General features: G+C 33.9%; 1 non-coding gene across 1 annotated transcript; it reads right to left on the reverse strand.

The window, feature by feature from the left end:
- Nucleotides 1–774: 774 nt before the first annotated feature.
- Nucleotides 775–881, reverse strand: LOC131154757 (small nucleolar RNA R71). The gene has a single exon (XR_009136664.1). It is a non-coding gene; the product is annotated as a small nucleolar RNA R71 (small nucleolar RNA).
- Between the last annotated feature and the right edge of the window lie 17,102 nt (nt 882–17,983).

Genomic DNA, 17,983 nt, shown 5'->3' on the forward strand with positions numbered 1-17,983 from the left:
AAATGAAGGTTATTATAAATTCGGTATTAAGTAAAATTAAGACATCAATCCCTGAGGACGATACTCTACACATCATTATATTATAAAACTACGATATTGTGCACTTGCAGTTTGTACCGATCAAGTTTTTGGCGCCATTGCCAGGGATTGAGGTTTTCTTATTTTTGCCAACATCGATACAAAGTATTCTTGGTTTTAATTTAGAATTTTATTTGTATATTTTTATTGATTTCTTTTTATTTTGTTATTTTATTATTTATTTTCTGTATTTGTGGTGTGTTTTTGATGTTGGATGAGCAGTGCTAGAACCCGTGCCATTATTCCTTTTGATTCGGAGATTGAAAGAACACTCAGAGCACTAAGGAAAAAAGGGTATTAGCCATGGAGAATGGACAAGATAACGTGCGGCCACGCGCCTTGAAGGATTATATATGACCAGTTGTGAATGACAACTATTCGGGTATTAGATGCCAGCCCATTAATGCCAACAATTTTGAGCTCAAACCCGCATTAATCAGCATGGTGCAGCAAGCCCAATTCAGTGGATCACCACTTAATGATCCTAATATCCATCTGGTGATGTTTTTGGAGATTTGTGACATTGTGAAGATCAATGGTGTTACTGAAGACACCATTAAACTGAGATTGTTCCCTTTTTCTTTCAGGGACAAAGCAAGAGGTTGGCTAAAGTTTTTACAACCTGAGAGTATCACAAGTTGGCAAGACATGGCAGAAAAATTTCTAACTAAATTCTTTCCACCTGCAAAAACGGCCCAACTCAGGAGTGAGAATTGTCAATTCAAGCAACATGAATTTGAATCACTCTATGAAGCATGGGAAAGGTATAAGGATTTGATTCAACGCTACCCACAACATGGATTGCCGGATTGGCTGCAGATTCAAATGTTCTATAATGGGTTAAATGGGCAAACTCGGACTTTAGTTGATGTTGCGTCTGGGGGAACTTTGATTTCAAAGAAACTTGATGGTCCTACTGCTCTTTTGGAAGAAATGGCCTCAAATAACTATCAATGGCCAACCGAAAGAACTATGGCTAAGAAAGTTACTGGAATTCATGAATTGGAGCCGTTTGTTACACTTTCAGCTCAAGTTGCTTCTCTGTCTCATCAGATTTCAGCTTTGACCACCCATGGGATACCACAAGGTGCAGAATATGTGGCAGCTACAAGAAGGACAGATCCGAGCAATGGAGCGAGTCAAGAATAGGTTCAATACATCAATAATCGGAACTACAATTATCGTGGTGATCCTTTGCCACAATATTACCATCTAGGGCTTCGCAATCATGAAAATTTATCTTATGGAAATACAAGGAATGTGCTGCAACCTCCTCCAGGACTTGATAGTCATCAAGGTGAGAAGAAGATGTCACTTGAGGATGCCATGATATCATTTGTTGAGGAGACAAAACCAAGGTTTAAAAAGACAGATGCACGACAAGATAACATTGATAATCATTGTAACAACATGGGAGTCGCCATGAAGAATCTTGAAACGCAAATCGGGCAACTAGCCACGACCATCAATACCCAACAGAGAGGAATTTTTCCTAACAACACAGAAGTGAATCCAAAGGAACAATGCAATGTCATCACACATGTTTATGTTCTCCGCTTTGTCATTTCCTAACATTTCACTTTATGTGACTCTTTCCCATTTTATATTGTTCATATTTCATATTTCATTTCCGTTTCATTCATTTCCATTTTCATTTCATTTCAAAACATACCTAACATCTTTCAACTTTTTTACCTAGCATCTTTCAGGTGTTTTACCCACCATCTTTCAGCTGTTTTATCCAACATTTTTTAACTGTTTTACCCAACAGTTTTCAATTATTTTACCTAGCATCTTTCAATTGTTTTACCCAACATCTTTCAGCTGTTTTACCCAACATCTTTTAGTTGTTTTACGTCGTTGCATAATCACTCACATGCAGCATACTTCATATAACATTTTCATACTCAATTCATTGACTGTATATCCCGTATCTCATACATATAACATATTTCCACACAAAATTCCTATTTACTCATGCCACACTATTTAGTAATAAAATTCATATATATATATATATATATATATATATTTCCTGTAAAGTAAGCCAACCTACATTTAACATTTATATGCTGAAAATATACCTTTCATTTCTTACATAATTATCTTGAAAATATCTTTCACTTTCATCAGTTCAATTTCGCATATACGTATCTAATAAAATAGCCCTAGGCTCAAAAAGCATAATTTAAACGGTTGGCATTTTAAACCCATACAAAAACATATACACATATATTCATAACATATTTTATTTTCCAATTAATTTATAAAAATTTGGTTTAATATATATATTCCCCTTTACCTGGTTTCTTGAGCTACGCCAACAGGGATCTCGAAAAGATACCTATGGCGCTCACCCAAACCTTGAATAAAAAATCCTAGTTCCATTAAATAAACTCTAAATAAAATACTATTTTAACATTTTCTAGGTCCATAAATTCCAAATAAATAATTATACCATCAAATATAACCAATTTACGTAATTCCCCAAATCCCACTCTCGCTTTGGAGTGTGGCCTAGGAAACCCAAATTGGAAATTTACCTCGGCCAAAATGACGACGATCGCTACTAGGACCTCCTGGTGTTGCCCGATCGTTGATTTAACGATAGATTTTTGAAGAAATTGAGAAAATAGAGAAAAATTACCTTACCCTAGGAATGGTGCCTACGCCGCTCCCACGACAAATCCGCTCTGATAGAAATGTCGGTGGCGGAGTTAGGAACCTAAAGGTACATTTCGTTTCCCAATCAGACGAATATCTATCGAGAAATGAGGAGAGCGAGAGAGAGAGAGAGAGAGAGAGAGAGAGAGAGAGAGAGAGAGAGAGAGAGAGAGAGAGAGAGAGAAGGACGAAGGAGAGACGCTGGGGGGCGCAGTTCTTCTCTGTTTTTTTTTTTTAAATTTCTTCTTCCTTCTTCTTCCTGAAGCTGAAACTTAACTATATATATATATATATATATATATATATTATAATATTGTATATTATATTAATATATTATATTTTATAATTTAAATAATAATAATTATTTAATTAATTTTTTTTTAATTTAATTAATTAATTTATTTTTTGAGATCACTACAAATGGTGATTTATGTCCTATGATGAGAATAAGAGCTAATTCTTCCTAATCCAAGATAGTTTTTCTCACAAACCTTGTTGGTTTGTCTACTATTGGTTATAAGAGTCTTTTCTCCTTAATCTAAGTTAGCTTTACCGTGATCCCAAAAGAAGAGGTGAATTGGTATTTTTAAAATTTAACCGCTAGGTATTCCTTCTAACAGTAGTATGTTCACAACTAGTGTAAGTAATATAAATATATCAGAAATTAAATGAAGCGATTTAATTAACAATACATGCACCAGAAAAATAATAAAGTATGAGTGACACACATAAATGCTATCGAGGTTCGGCCAATTGCCTACGTCCCCGCCTTGGCTAACACGCACAAGGATTACCATTATAGTTGCTCACTTAAACGGGTGGAGCGACACCTATACATACCAGGTCAATTAGCACAGGGCTGATCTCAACCTTTACAATAATCCTTACCGGACTGGATTACCACCCCCTTAGGTCACGCCTGGAATCACTCAGATTTACAATCAAATGGTACAATAGAAAAGTTCTTTCACGTAAAGCGGATTTATACCCAAATGCGTTCAATCACATACACCACAAATGATTTAATATGTAAGCTCAATGTGGTCAAGTATTTCAACTCTCAGATATATTTTCTATCAGTGTAATGCGTACGTGAGAGTGTTAACAAACAATCTTTGTATTTCAAGATGTTCTCAATCAAGGTGCTCAAATAAAGATATCATGCAAGTTTCAAATATTCCAAATAGCAGAATATGTCAATCACTTCAAATAGTGTATTTGCTTGGTTTGCAAAGGATATGCAATCTTTGTATTTAGTAAATGATTTATACTTGAATAAATATTGCCACAAAGATTAATATCACAAATACAAATATCTTTTCACAAATATATCAATATAGATCCTACAAGATATTTGAGTAAGTTTGAAAATATTTTTGCAAGTCAAAAACAAATACAAGCTTTCTAAGATATTGCAATATGAGTGCAACACTCAGAAGTTTAGACAAGTTTTCTTAGGATAGGCTTATGAGCAAAGCCCCCTAAGAGAACTTAGGCTTTGCTCTCGTAAAATCGAATCACTCAAGCATGAATGGGAAAGCAAACCTCTTTGCACAAAACACTCAATATGCTTACAAAGGATTTAGAGAGATGTAGAAAGTAAGATTGAGTGGGTTTTCAGAGTATGTGAACAATAGAGAGATTTTTGTCTTGAGAGAGATTTTTCACTTTTTTTTTTTTTTTCTTAATCAAGTTGCTAATTTTCCCAAATGAAGGGGTATATATAAACACCCCATGAATTATGACTGTTGGGGACCTATTGGGAAGTATTAGGAAAGCTTAATGACATTTTAATTATTTTAACTTTGTTTTAAAAAATTAACCACAGTAAAAAAATCAGGGGAACCGGAGAGGTTCGGTCGACCAGTAACTTTTTTGGTCGATCGAAGTTCATGTGGTTCGGTCGACCGGGCCATTTTTGAACTACTTGGTCGATCGACCAGGAGAAGGTGATTTTTTTAATTCGTGTGGCTCGATCGACCAGAGGAAAATGAACTGACCCTCTCGATCGACCAGACCATTGAGCCAACTCACGAGGACCCTCGGTCAACTAGGTAGTTGGTATGCAATTTTGGCATGGTAGTTGATTATATTGTGCGTATTTGGGTACATAACTGCTTTACATGAAAGCATAATCACTGTACCAGTTTTTTTTGTGAAAAATACTGTTGTATATCTAGGCATGGTCTGAGGGGGTTTGATCTAGCCTGGAAGAATCAAATTGGGGTTAGCCCTGTGAATTTGACCTAATGCCTTCTCCGCCCTGCAAGGAGAGTTTGTAAAGGTTGAGGTCAGCCCTGTGCTAATTGACCTGGTTGTATTAGGTGCCGTTCCACCCGTTAAGTGAGCTAGCCATTAGTGGAGTCATCAAACTTGAGAGCTAGAGGCGGGGACGTAGGCATAGTTGGCCGAACCCCGATAACATATCGTATGTGTACTTTATATTTTCTCCACTTTACATTTCAGCACGTGTATTTTATAGCACATGATTTAATTTTCACATATTATCTGCGCATTTGGGTGCGTGTATATAGAAAGACCCTAGGTTGTGAAATACTGCTGTTGAACTAGTTAAACTTAGAAATAAATTTTAAATACCCAATTCACCCCCTCTTGGGAATACACCAAAGCTAACAAGTTTTCCTCACAACCCTGTTTGTTTGCATACTCTCGAGTATAAGGGTCGTTTCTCCTTAATCCAAGGTAGTTTTCTTTCCTTGTAAACTGACATAGTTTACATCCTATCTTGAGTATAAGGGCTAATTCTTCCTAATCCAAGATAATTTTCCTCACAAGCCTTGTTCGTTTGTATACTCTTGGGTATAAGGGTCGTTTCTCCCTAATCCAAGGAAGTTTTCTTTCTTTGTATACCAACATGGTTTACACCCTATCTCGGATAAAGGTCAATTCTCCCTAGGCCAAGATAGTTCTCCTCGTAAACTTTGTTGGTTTGTCTACTCCTTGGGTAAAAGGGCCATTTCTCCTAAATCCAAAGTAGTTTTCCTTCCCTATAAACCAATATAGTTTACATCCTCTCTTAATTATAAGGGCTAATTCTCCCTAATCCAAGATAGTTTTCCTTACAAACCTCGTTGGTTTATCTCCTATATCGGATATAAGGGCTAATTCTTCCTAATCTAATGATAGTTTTCTTTCATTTATTAGGCTGGTTGATCTACCTTATAGGTCACAAGGTCCATGTCACTCAGACTCGAAGTAGTCTTCCATCCCGTGATGTAATTCACCTTACATCTTACTTTGGGTATAGGGGTCGTTTATCCCCAATATTGCTCACTACCATCTATTTCATGTAATTAGTCTAATTCAAGAGGCACAAAAATAAATTAAATAGCACGCATACTAGCAATAGCACTTTTCTTTTTCGTGCATTTTCATGCCACTTCAAGCATCAAGAACCCAATGGCAATGATATGGAAATTTTGAAAAAGTTTGCATGCATGTTTCTTTATAGTTCATTTTGGTGCCATTTTAGCTTTAGAAGAAAAACCTAAAATAGGCACTGCAACTGTTTGCATCTTTGGCATTTTTTTTTAGATATTTAATTTAAAAACCTTAAATTCATTAATGTTTAGCTATATAATCTCCGAATACAAAATGGGTGCATTTGCCGTTATATGTTTGTTATTGACTTAGTAGTAAACATATAAAGAGGGACAACTATAGACACCATATTTAGTCCAAGCTTTATATACCAAAATTGTATTTTTTCAAAATTTTAAATTTGGGAAAACCCACTAAAAATAGTTAGTAATTGGTTTTGTTTTTTTTTTTTTTTCATATTTTTTAAATTTTGTTCATACCAATTGAAATAAACTACATGTCCATCCATTCGAGACCACATTATCATTTAGATCGTTTATTCATTTCACAACAGTCATACCAAATCTAGTAAGTACTCCAAAAATAAAACAAAAATAACTGTTGACCTTATAGGTTACACCCAATTTTGATAATGTCAAATACTTGTTGTATTTGACGGCCATTTGAGGATATGTGCAGGTATACAATTGACAAATCAAAATGATGGCACAAGAAGTAAAGGTTGAAGACCCTAAAAACTTTATTTGTATTGTATTTCAATTCATTATTTAATATGGATCTGTAATAGTAAATAGGATCTGGGTTGTAATAATTAAATGCATCACATGCATGATATGATAAGTAAGCTCAAACGAAAAAGACCTAGAATGACCCTAGGACACTTATACATGCATAAACATAATGTGTTTATATAGTTAGGGTGATTGCATAACAAAATAGAATCGAAATGCATTAAAAATGCATTTTTTGTCGACCGTACCTTCACAATGAAAACCTTTCGATCCACTAAACCGATCACCAGGTCAACAGTTTGACCACAGCACAGTCGACCGAACCCTACCAAGTTCAAGTCACCCAGCGACCGAACTCTCTCTAAGTCAAACGTTTGACCTTACAGTCGACCGCACCAAATGACTAAGCCAACCACTTGGTCGACCGAGTCCCCACATGGGTTTAGTCGACCGCCCGGTCGACCGAACCACTAAGTTCAAATTAACACAGTCGACCGAACCGCGCAGAAATGAAAAATCGCCTTTGGGAACCCTAGTCTGGTCGACCGAACTTTCAGTTCAAATTTTACCGTTCGACTGAACTTTATCACTAGGTCAATTGAACCTCAAGTTCGGTTGACCGGTGCTCTCGGGTTGTCATATTATTTCTACCATGATTAAAATTTTTAAATAGGGTTAATTGGGTTAAAATGGTTTAAAACAATACTAATAATACCCTATGTGTCCTGGATGGTTATAATTATGGTGTAGTCTATATATACCCCCTCATTTGAAAAGATTAGTAACAAAATTAGCAAACTTGATTAGTGAAAATTTTCTGAAATAAAAAATCTCTCATACTCACTTCCAAGTATCCTATACTCATACTTACCTTACCATATTGCAAAAATCTTTTTGTAAGTGTGAATTGAGTGTTCTTTCTTTAAAGGTTTTCTCTCTCAAATTTGTGATTGATTGGGATTATTTTTCTTGAGAGCAAAACCTCAAGTTTTTCTTAGGAGACTTTATCAATAAGTCTTCCCTAAAAAAACTTCATTTGAGCTTCTGAGTGTTGTATTATTATTGCAATATCTTAAGGAGTTCTCAATTGATTTTGGTTGCTAAAAATATTTTTCAAATCATTTTCAAATATCTCGTGTGTTTCATTTTGAGAAAAATTCTTGGAGAGATATTTGCTTATGCTCTAAAGATCTTTGTTGCAATATTCTTTTAATTAGCATTATCTTTTGAACACAAAGATCAAACCATTTTTACAAACAAAATCTTAATATCTCTTGAGACTTATACTTTGAGAAAAATCATTTGTTGAGATATCTGAAGTGTGGCTAGCATCTTTGTTTGATCATTGTGATTGAAATCATTATTTTAACACAAAGTTCATATTATTTACACTCTTACGCATTGATTGCAACGCTTGCATAAATATTTGAGAGTAGACATTTATACCACATTGAGCTTACTTGATTATATCATTCGGTGGTGTATTGATTGGATTGGGTACATATCTCCTTTACTGAGAAGCATAATCATTGTACCGATTTCATTATTGTGAACATATTGTGGTATTCCAGGTGTGGCCTGAGGGGGCAGTAATCCAACCCAGTGAGGATTGTGTGTAAAAGAAATTATGTTCCTATGAAAACAGAGGGTGAGACTAGGGTCCCTAAAACTGAGGAAGAATATAATGATGATGATATGAAAGCTGTTAGTTTGAATGCGACTGCTATGAATAATTTATATTGTGGTCTCGATGTGAATGAGTTTAATAGAGTAATGACATGTGCGACTGCAAAAGAAATCTGAGATAAATTAGAAGTCACATACGAAGGTACTAGGGATGTGAAAGATAGTAAGATAGATATGCTGACTAGTGAATATGAGGCCTTTAGGATGAATGTAGGCGAGTCTATTCAGAGCATGTACACTAGATTTACACACATTATAAACTCACTATGTGCATTAGGTAAGACTTATCCTATATATGAGATGATTAGGAAGATCCTTAGAGGCTTGCCTCCTATTTGGGAAGCTAAGGCTACGGTCATTTCTGAGGGTAGAGACCTTAAGGCCATAACTCTAGATGAATTGATAGGTTCCCTGATTACCTATGAATTAGCTATAAAGGAGAGACTCAATGAACATAACAGGGTGAAAAAGGTGACTACATTGAAAACCTCCACTAATACATCTAGTGAGTGCAGCGAACCCGACTCTAAGGATGATATGGCCATGATAACTAGAAAATTCAGCAGATTCTTCAGGAAAAATAGAATGCCCTACAAAAGATATCGGGAATGCATCTGAGAAGGGAGAGTCTAGTAAGAGAAAATAAAAATCAAATGCTCACACGTGTTACAATTGCAACAAAGTTGGGCACATCAAGTCGGACTACCCACTACTGAAAAAGGATGTTAGGAAAAAGAAGAAAGCCATGAAAGCAAGCACTTCATGGGATAATTTAAGTAGCAGTGACTCAGACTCAAATTGCAGTGACTCAGAGGTTGCTAATCTGTGCTTAATGGCACATGATGATGAGGTATCGTCTTCTTGCTCTTTGTCTTCATATTATTCATCTGATGATTGTGATTCTGATTGCATGCCTACGTTTAGAGAATTACAATTTGAATATATTCATGTATCTAAACTATTGAATAAAATGACCAAGGAAAATGATGATTTGAAAAAGAAATGTGAAAATTGGTCAAAATTATTTGGAATTGCAAAAACCTTTTATGCTTTGATTTTGAAGAAAAAGATGTGACTATTGCTGAGCTTGAGAGGAAATTGGAGGATAGCTCCAAAATTATTTTTAAATTCATTGAGGGCAAAAACAAATTTGAAAAACTACTTGGTGCCCAAAGAAATTCTCTAAGCAAAGAGGGTCTAGGTTTTAATGACATTGAAAATGTTAGACGACCTAATATTTACTTGGGACATTTCACACGTGAATCAAAATCTCAAGTCCCACCTAAAGATCCTAAGTGTAGAATGAAATATTTTAAATGTAAACAAATTGGCCATATTCAATTTGATTGTCCACTTAGGAATAAGCATGCCAAAAATAGAAAAGTGTGGGTAGTCAAGGGTGATCCAGTTACTAACCCCCGTAGACCCAAAAAAATTTGGGGACCAACATTAGTTACTTAGTCTATTTTGCAAGTATGTTTGAGATCGTCCTCCTCCAAGGACAGGTGGTACGTGAATAGCGGGTGCTCATGGCACATGGCCGGCGACAAGGAAAAATTTGCGTCAATCATTCCCAAGGATAGAGGGTATGTGATGTTCGACGACAATACAAAGGGACGCATCATCGGTGTAGGTAAGGTCGGTAAGAATCCTTCCCTAGTTATTGATAATGTTCTATTAGTTGATGGGTTGAAGCATAACTTATTGAGCATAAGTCAATTGTGTGATAAAGGATATAAGGTATCATTTGAAAATGATAAATGCATAGTTGAAAGTAAATTAGATCATAAAGTGCTTTTTACTGTAGATCGCCATGAAAATATATACACTACTACTTTTGATAACTTAACTTCACAACAAGTAACTTATTTTTCTGCAATAAATGAAGCTAGTTGGTTATGACATAGGCACTTAGGACACGCTAGCATGGACTTAATTGTTAAAACTAGTAAGAAAAGATTTAGTAAAAGGCTTGCCTAAAACATCATTTGTAAAAGATAAAATCTGTGATGCATGTCAAATAGGTAAGAAAACAAAATCAAGTTTTAAGAAAAATAAATTTATATGTACCACTAGACCACTTGAAATGCTTCACTTGGATTTGTTTGGTCCTAATTCTGTGCAAAGTCTTGATGGTAAATCATATGCTTTTGTTATTATTGATGACTTTTCGAGGTTCACATGGGTATTATTTCTTTCACATAAAAATGAATCATGTGAACAGTTTACTAAACTTTGCAAGAGAATTCAAAATGAAAAAGGCTATAAGATAACTCATATAAGAAGTGATAGAAGCATTGAATTTAAAAATGAAGGCATAGAAAATTATTGTGACCTAGAGAGAATATCACATAACTTTTCTGTACCTAAGACCCCTCAACAAAATGGCGTGGTAGAAAGAAAGAATAGGTCATTACAAGAAATGGGTAGAACTATGCTGAATGAACATAACCTACCTAAATATTTTTAGGCTGAGGCCATAAATACTGCTTGTTATGTCATGAATAGGGTGTTGATTAAACCGTCACTTCATAAAACCACTTATGAATTGTGGAACAACCATAAACCTAATATTTCCTATTTTCACATTTCTAGTTGTAAATGCTTTGTGCTTAAGGATAATGAACATCTAGGGAAATTTGATTCCAAATCTGATGAAGGCATTTTCCTAAGTTATGCTCTTAATAGTAAAGCATATAGAGTTTTCAATAAAAGAATATTGACTGTCATTGAATCTATCCATGTCGTATTTGATGAATCTAATCCATTTTTTAAGAAAGATGATGAAGATGATATTGACATTAGAAAATGCTTAGACAAGTTATCTATTGAAAATAATGCAAGTGAAAATTCAGAAATAAATGATAAATATTTTGAAGATAATGACAATAAAAATGAAGTTCAGGAGTTGCCTAGAGATTGGAAATTCATTAGGAACCATCCTATAGATCAAATCATAGGTGAACCATCCCATGGTGTAGCCACAAGATCTTCCTTGAAGAACCTAGTCAATCATTCTGCTTTTTTGTCCCAAGCAGAACCTAAAAATATTAAAGAAACCATAAAGCATGAGTCTTGGGTGATGTCCATGCAAGAATAACTTAATCAATTTGAAAGAAGCAAAGTGTAGACACTAGTTCCTAGGCCTAATGATCATATAATTATTGGAACTAAATGGGTATATAGAAATAAGAAAGATGAGAATGGGGTAGTAACTAGAAATAAGGTTAGACTAGTTACCCAGAATTATAATCAGGAAGAGGGAATTGACTTTTACAAAACCTATGCTCCCATTGCAAGGATGGAAGCCATACGTATGCCACTTGCTTATGCAGTTTTTAAAAACTTTAAATTATTTCAAATGGATGTTAAAAAATGCTTTTCTAAATGACTATATTAATGAAGAAGTATATGTAGAACAATCACCCGGTTTTGAAAATCATAAATATCCAGATCATGTATACTGGTTGTCTAAAGCTTTGTATGGATTAAAACAAGCTCCTAGAGCTTGGTATGAGAGGCTTAGTGGCTTTTTTTTTTTTCTAGAAAATGGGTTTACCCATGGCAAGATTAACACTACACTCTTCATCAAATCCGAAAATGATGATATGCTCCTAGTTCAAATTTATGTTGACGATATCATTTTTGGAGCAACTAATGATGAGTTGTGTAATGAGTTTTCCAAATGCATGCAAAGTGAATTTGAAATGAGCCTGATGGGTGAGCTTAGTTTCCTTTTAGGGCTACAGATTAAACAAGCTAAATATGGAACTTTTATATGCCAATCTAAATATGTCAGGGACTTGCTAAAGAAATTTAATATGGAAGATTGTAAAATTCTTAGTATCCCTATGAGTTCTTCCATTAAACTTGATAAATATGAGCAAGGGATTCCTATTGATGTGAAATTGTTTCGTGGCATGATTGGGAGTCTTCTATATCTCACTGCTTGTCAGCCTGATATTATGTTTAGTGTGTGCATATGTGCTAGTTTTTAGGCCACTCTTAAGGAATCTCATCTATTAGTAGTTAAACGAATCCATAGGTATCTAGTTGGAACTATATAGTTAGGCTTATGATACCCTAAGCATACTACCTTTGAGATTGTGAGTTATACTGATGTTGACTTTGTTGGTAGTATGGTTGATAGGAAGAGTACAAGCGGTACTTGTCACTATTTAGGTGAATCTCCCATTTCTTAGTTCTCCAAGAAACAAAACTCAGTTACCTTATCCACAGCAGAAGTAGAATATATTGCGGCTAGAAGTTGTTATGCTCAAACTCTTTATATGAAACAACAACTTATGGACTTTGGATTGCACTATGATAGTGTCTCGATTGTCGCGGTGTCCCGGGAGCGCGTGTGCCCCGGGCGGCGAAATTAAAATCAATTTTTAATATTTTCAGGAAAAATATGGTGTAGGAGTCGCCACTAACCTTTAGTGCGGTTAGAACGCATGATTACTACCCCGTTAGGGGTAGAATCGGTCTACATTACCAGAGTTAGGCTCGGGAGTTCGGTTACGCGAGGGAAAGGTACAAGCACCCCCTACGCGCCCGTTCTTATGAACGGTACCTAATTAATTTGAAATTATCCCTAAGTTAATTTAATAAGTCTTTACATTACTCCTTTTTTATGAATTTATAATTATACATGAAAATAAATACATAAATAAATATGTACATATATTCCCTCAGAGCTTAGGGTACGTGATGCCCAAAGGCTCATACCCCCGCAATAAAATCATAGGGATTAAAAATAAAAAAAAATGCTTTATAAAATACGCTCCCAAATTTTAGAAATTTTATGGGTTTTCCTAAGTATGAAAATACTAGTTTAGGAGGTTTTAGATAATAGATATAATAATTTAAACATAATAAATAATAATAAAAAATATAGTAATAAACTAGAATATTAGGATACCACAATACGTACTAATCAATATATATAATAGAAGCTAAAATATCCAACATACCAATAAGAGTAGAATATAAATATATAATATAGACTAAGATAATGAGCATATCATAATATTAAAATATTACATGTGCGTTATAAACAAAAATACTCAAACATACCATAATAAACATAATCACGATGATAACAATAATAAATATCCACAAATAATATAATACGTAATAAATTACTATAATACTATATATACTAAACATACCATGATACCAAAACACCAAAAATATTATATTACCTAAAATATCAAACTTACCATAATAATTAATACCTTGTATATTAACATAAAAAATATAATAATAATATATAATATTACCTAAAATGCTATATTACTAAATGTACACAGTCACCTAAAATACTAAATTAAATGTACAATGTTACTTAAAATTATAAGCTGCTAAATATAAATATCACTTATTCAAATAAATATTATAGCATTAAAAATTCCACAACAATGTTATGAACACGACAAAATAATAATACAAATCGTATACAAGAAACAAATAAATAATACACAATAATGAACATCAATATATACGCAATAACAATATAAAGTAAATTAAATAAAACACTACTCAAAACCCTAACAACGTGAAATAGCCAAAACCCTAAAATAAAACAATAACCCAAAACCCTAAATGGTTGTATTATGAAAATAATGTAAATAATGAAGAATCCTAGATGTGCATAAATATTACAATCCTAAATAATAAAAAAAATCCCTAAATATCGTATGAACAATAAATATGACAAATATCCTAAATACATCAAAAAGCCTAAATAATGTCTACACAATAAAACATCCTAAATAATATGTAACAATAAAAATAATGATTACACAAAAAAAAACAATACAATGATAATATAAGCACTTTAAACACATATACAACAATAAATATGGACATGTAATAAAGTATTAAATAATCATCCAACACCTATAACAATAATGTTAAATAGATATAGATATATAATAAAAGCCTAAACGTGAAAACTATATATTACAATATATATTAAAAAAAAATTAAACATTACACGTACCTGCATAAATATAAAAAAAAAACTAAATATTAGATATTAATAATGACCATACCCAAGAGAGAAATAAATAAAAACAAAATAAAATAAAATAACAAAAATAAAATAAAATTGCATGCCTCTGTGTGTGTGTGTTCTGTGCATGTGTGTGGGTGTTTACAAGGTGTGTATGTGATGCATGTAGGGGTGTGGGTGTGTGTGTGCGTACAAGCCCAAGGACTTCACCATGGAACGGCAGCGGCAGGGTGTGGCGGCGGGAACTCCTCCTCTGCTGGTGCGGCTGTGGAGGATGGTCGGTGTAGGGGATCTGCTGCAAAGGGGGGAGCCTGGAGGAGTGGTCGTGGACTCGGGCATGAACTCCAGCGATGGCGGCGAGAAGATCGCAGGTGGCTGCGAACGGCGACGGTGACGCTGTGCTGTGGTGGCCGAGAATGTTGCAGAGGAGGGTGGACGGTGGTTACTGCTGGAGAGGAGGCTGGAGCTGGGGGGGTGGCTGTGATGCTGGAGGCCGCTGGTGCGTGTGGGAAACAGAGGAGCAGAGGGACTGGAACTGGGGCTGTCTGCAGAGGCTGTGCGTGAGGGAGAGGATGGCTGGAGGGTGGCCGTGGGGTTGAGTGAAGAAAGAAGAAGAAGAAAGAATCAAGAAGAAGAGTCAGAAGAAGAAGAAGAAGAAGAAGAAGAAGAAGAAAAGAGAAAACTTTTTTTCTTTTGGCCGTGCTCCCCCTCCCCAGAAGCCAAAAGAGACCCCCTTTTTAAAAAAAATTTTAGAAACCCTAATTTCCTATTTCCTTTTTGGTTTATTGCATTTTATTACACATTTTTTTTTTCTTTTGGAAATAATATAGATGAGTATAACTACTAATATGGTAATAATAATAATAATAATAATAATAATAAGGTAAAAATAAAAATAATAATAAAATAATAGTAATAAATAAATAATAATAATAATAGTAAAAATACTAATATTAAAAATAATGTCAATAATAATGAAAATAATAAACAATATAAATAAAAATAAAGTAATAATAATAATAATATTAACAGCAATAAATAATAATAATAATAATAATAATGATTACCAAAACTAACAAAAATAATAATGGCCAAAATAAGATAATAATGCTAATAATAATAATAATAATAATAATAATAATAATAATAATAATAATAATAATAATAATAATAATAATAATAATAATAATGATATATCAAAAACAACAAAATAAATGAAAAATAAAAATAAGTATAGTAAAGTAAAAATAAAATAAAGATAATAAAAGTACTAGTAATAAAAAATGAAAAATAATAATAATAATGATAATAAAAATACTAACAAAATAATAGTAAAGTACTAATAATATAGGAAAATAATAATAATAATAATAATAATAATAATAATAATAATAATAATAATAATAATAATAAGAAAATAAGAGGGGACCCCTTGTTTTATTTCGCTAGGGCAAAAATAGGGTGTCTACACCGATTAAATGTGATAATACTAGTGCAATCAACATCTCTAAAAATCCTATCTCACATTCACGAACAAAACACAAAAAATTAGACATCACTTCTTTCGTGATCATGTGCAAAAAAGGAATGTGGCTCTTGAGTTTGTATGCACTAGTGAGCAGTGGGCGGACATTTTCACTAAACCACTTTCAGAAGATAGGTTCATACAAATTAGACATGAATTAGGTCTCATGCATAGTATAGATGCTTCCTAGATATTTCATAGTTTGCATAAACTTAGGGGGTGCTTTCTAATAATTTCAAAGTATAACTACTGACATCTTTCGTTGGCTTGGACTTTATGATATTGATTATGTTTTGCAATGCACAATTCTCATATCTACTACATGATAATGATTTCATTTATGTTTTACGTATTGATCATACTGGAACTGTTTGAGTTGAGTAGTTGTGGATAAACTGTTAGATCTTAAAATCTCAAAATAGGTCATTTTTATACAGGATTTTTTTAGAAATGTCATACTTTCAAACGGCATGCTGCCGAAATTTTTAAAAATTCCCAAACTTATCTTGTATACAAATGATTCATACCCATTGCCTAAGGCTATTACTTTCATAGCCTTTTTTGCTGTTGCCAAAAGGGGGAGATGAATAATAAGCAAAAATTGGGTCGCAAATACTTAAGGAAAATAATATTTTTACATAATACACCCTTTTACATAATGCATATTGTTAGGGGGAGCCTTCTAAGGCTATACCCATTTTTTGCATGATGTATTTGTCATCATCAAAAAGGGGGAGAATGTTGAACTTATAAGTCACTCCCGGTTTTGATAATGACAAATACTTGTTGTATTTGACGGCTATTTGAGGATATGTGCAGGTATACAATTGGCGAATCAAAATGATGGTACAAGAAATGGAGGTTGAAGACCCTAAAAACTTTATTTGTATTGTATTTCAATTCATTATTTAATATGGATCTATAATAGTAAATAGGATTTGGGTTGTAATAATTAAATGCATCACATGCATGATATGATAGGTAAGCTCAAACGAAAAAGACCTAGAAAGACCCTAGGACACTCATACATGCATAAACATAATGTGTTTATATTGTTAGGGTGATTGCATAACGAAATAGAACCGAAATGCATTTTCGGTTGACCGTACCTTCACAATGAAAACCTGTTAGTCCACTGAACCGGTCACCAGGTCAACAGTTTGACCATAGCATGGTCGACCGAACCCTACCAAGTTCAAGTCACCTGGCCGACCGAACTCTCTCTAGGTCAAACGTATGACCATATAGTCGACCGCACCAAATGACTAAGCCAACCACCTGGTCGATCGAGTCCCCATGTGGGTTTAGCCAATCGCCCGATCGACCGAACCACATAGTTCAAATCCACATGATCGACCGAACTGCGCAGAAATGAAAAATCACCTTTGGGAGCCCTAGTCTGGTCGACTGAACTTTCAGTTCAAATTTTACCCTTCAACCAAAATTCGTCACTGGGTCAACTGAACCTCAAGTCCGGTCGATTGGTGCTCTCGGGTTGCCATATTATTTTTACCTCGATTAAAATTTTTAAATAGGGTTAATTGGGTTAAAATGGTTTAAAACAATACTAATAATACCCTATGTGTCCTGGACCGTTATAATGATGGTGTAGTCTATATATACCCCCTTATTTGAAAAGATTAGTAACAAAATTAGCAAACTTGATTAGTGAAAATTCTCTAAAATCCAAAATCTTTCATACTCACTTCCAAGTATCCTACACTCATACTTACCTTGCCATATTGCCAAAAATCCTTTTGTAAGTGTGAATTGAGTGTTCTTACTTTAAAGGTTTTCTTTCTCAAATTTGTGATTAATTGAGATTGTTTTGTTTGAGAGCAAAACCTCAAGTTTTTCTTAGGAGACTTTATCAATAAGTCTTCCTTAAGAAAACTTCATTTAAGCTTCTGAGTGTTGCATTATTATTGTAATATCTTA

Source organism: Malania oleifera, chromosome 4 (assembly GCF_029873635.1).
Source record: "Malania oleifera isolate guangnan ecotype guangnan chromosome 4, ASM2987363v1, whole genome shotgun sequence".
NCBI classification, from domain to species: domain Eukaryota; kingdom Viridiplantae; phylum Streptophyta; class Magnoliopsida; order Santalales; family Ximeniaceae; genus Malania; species Malania oleifera.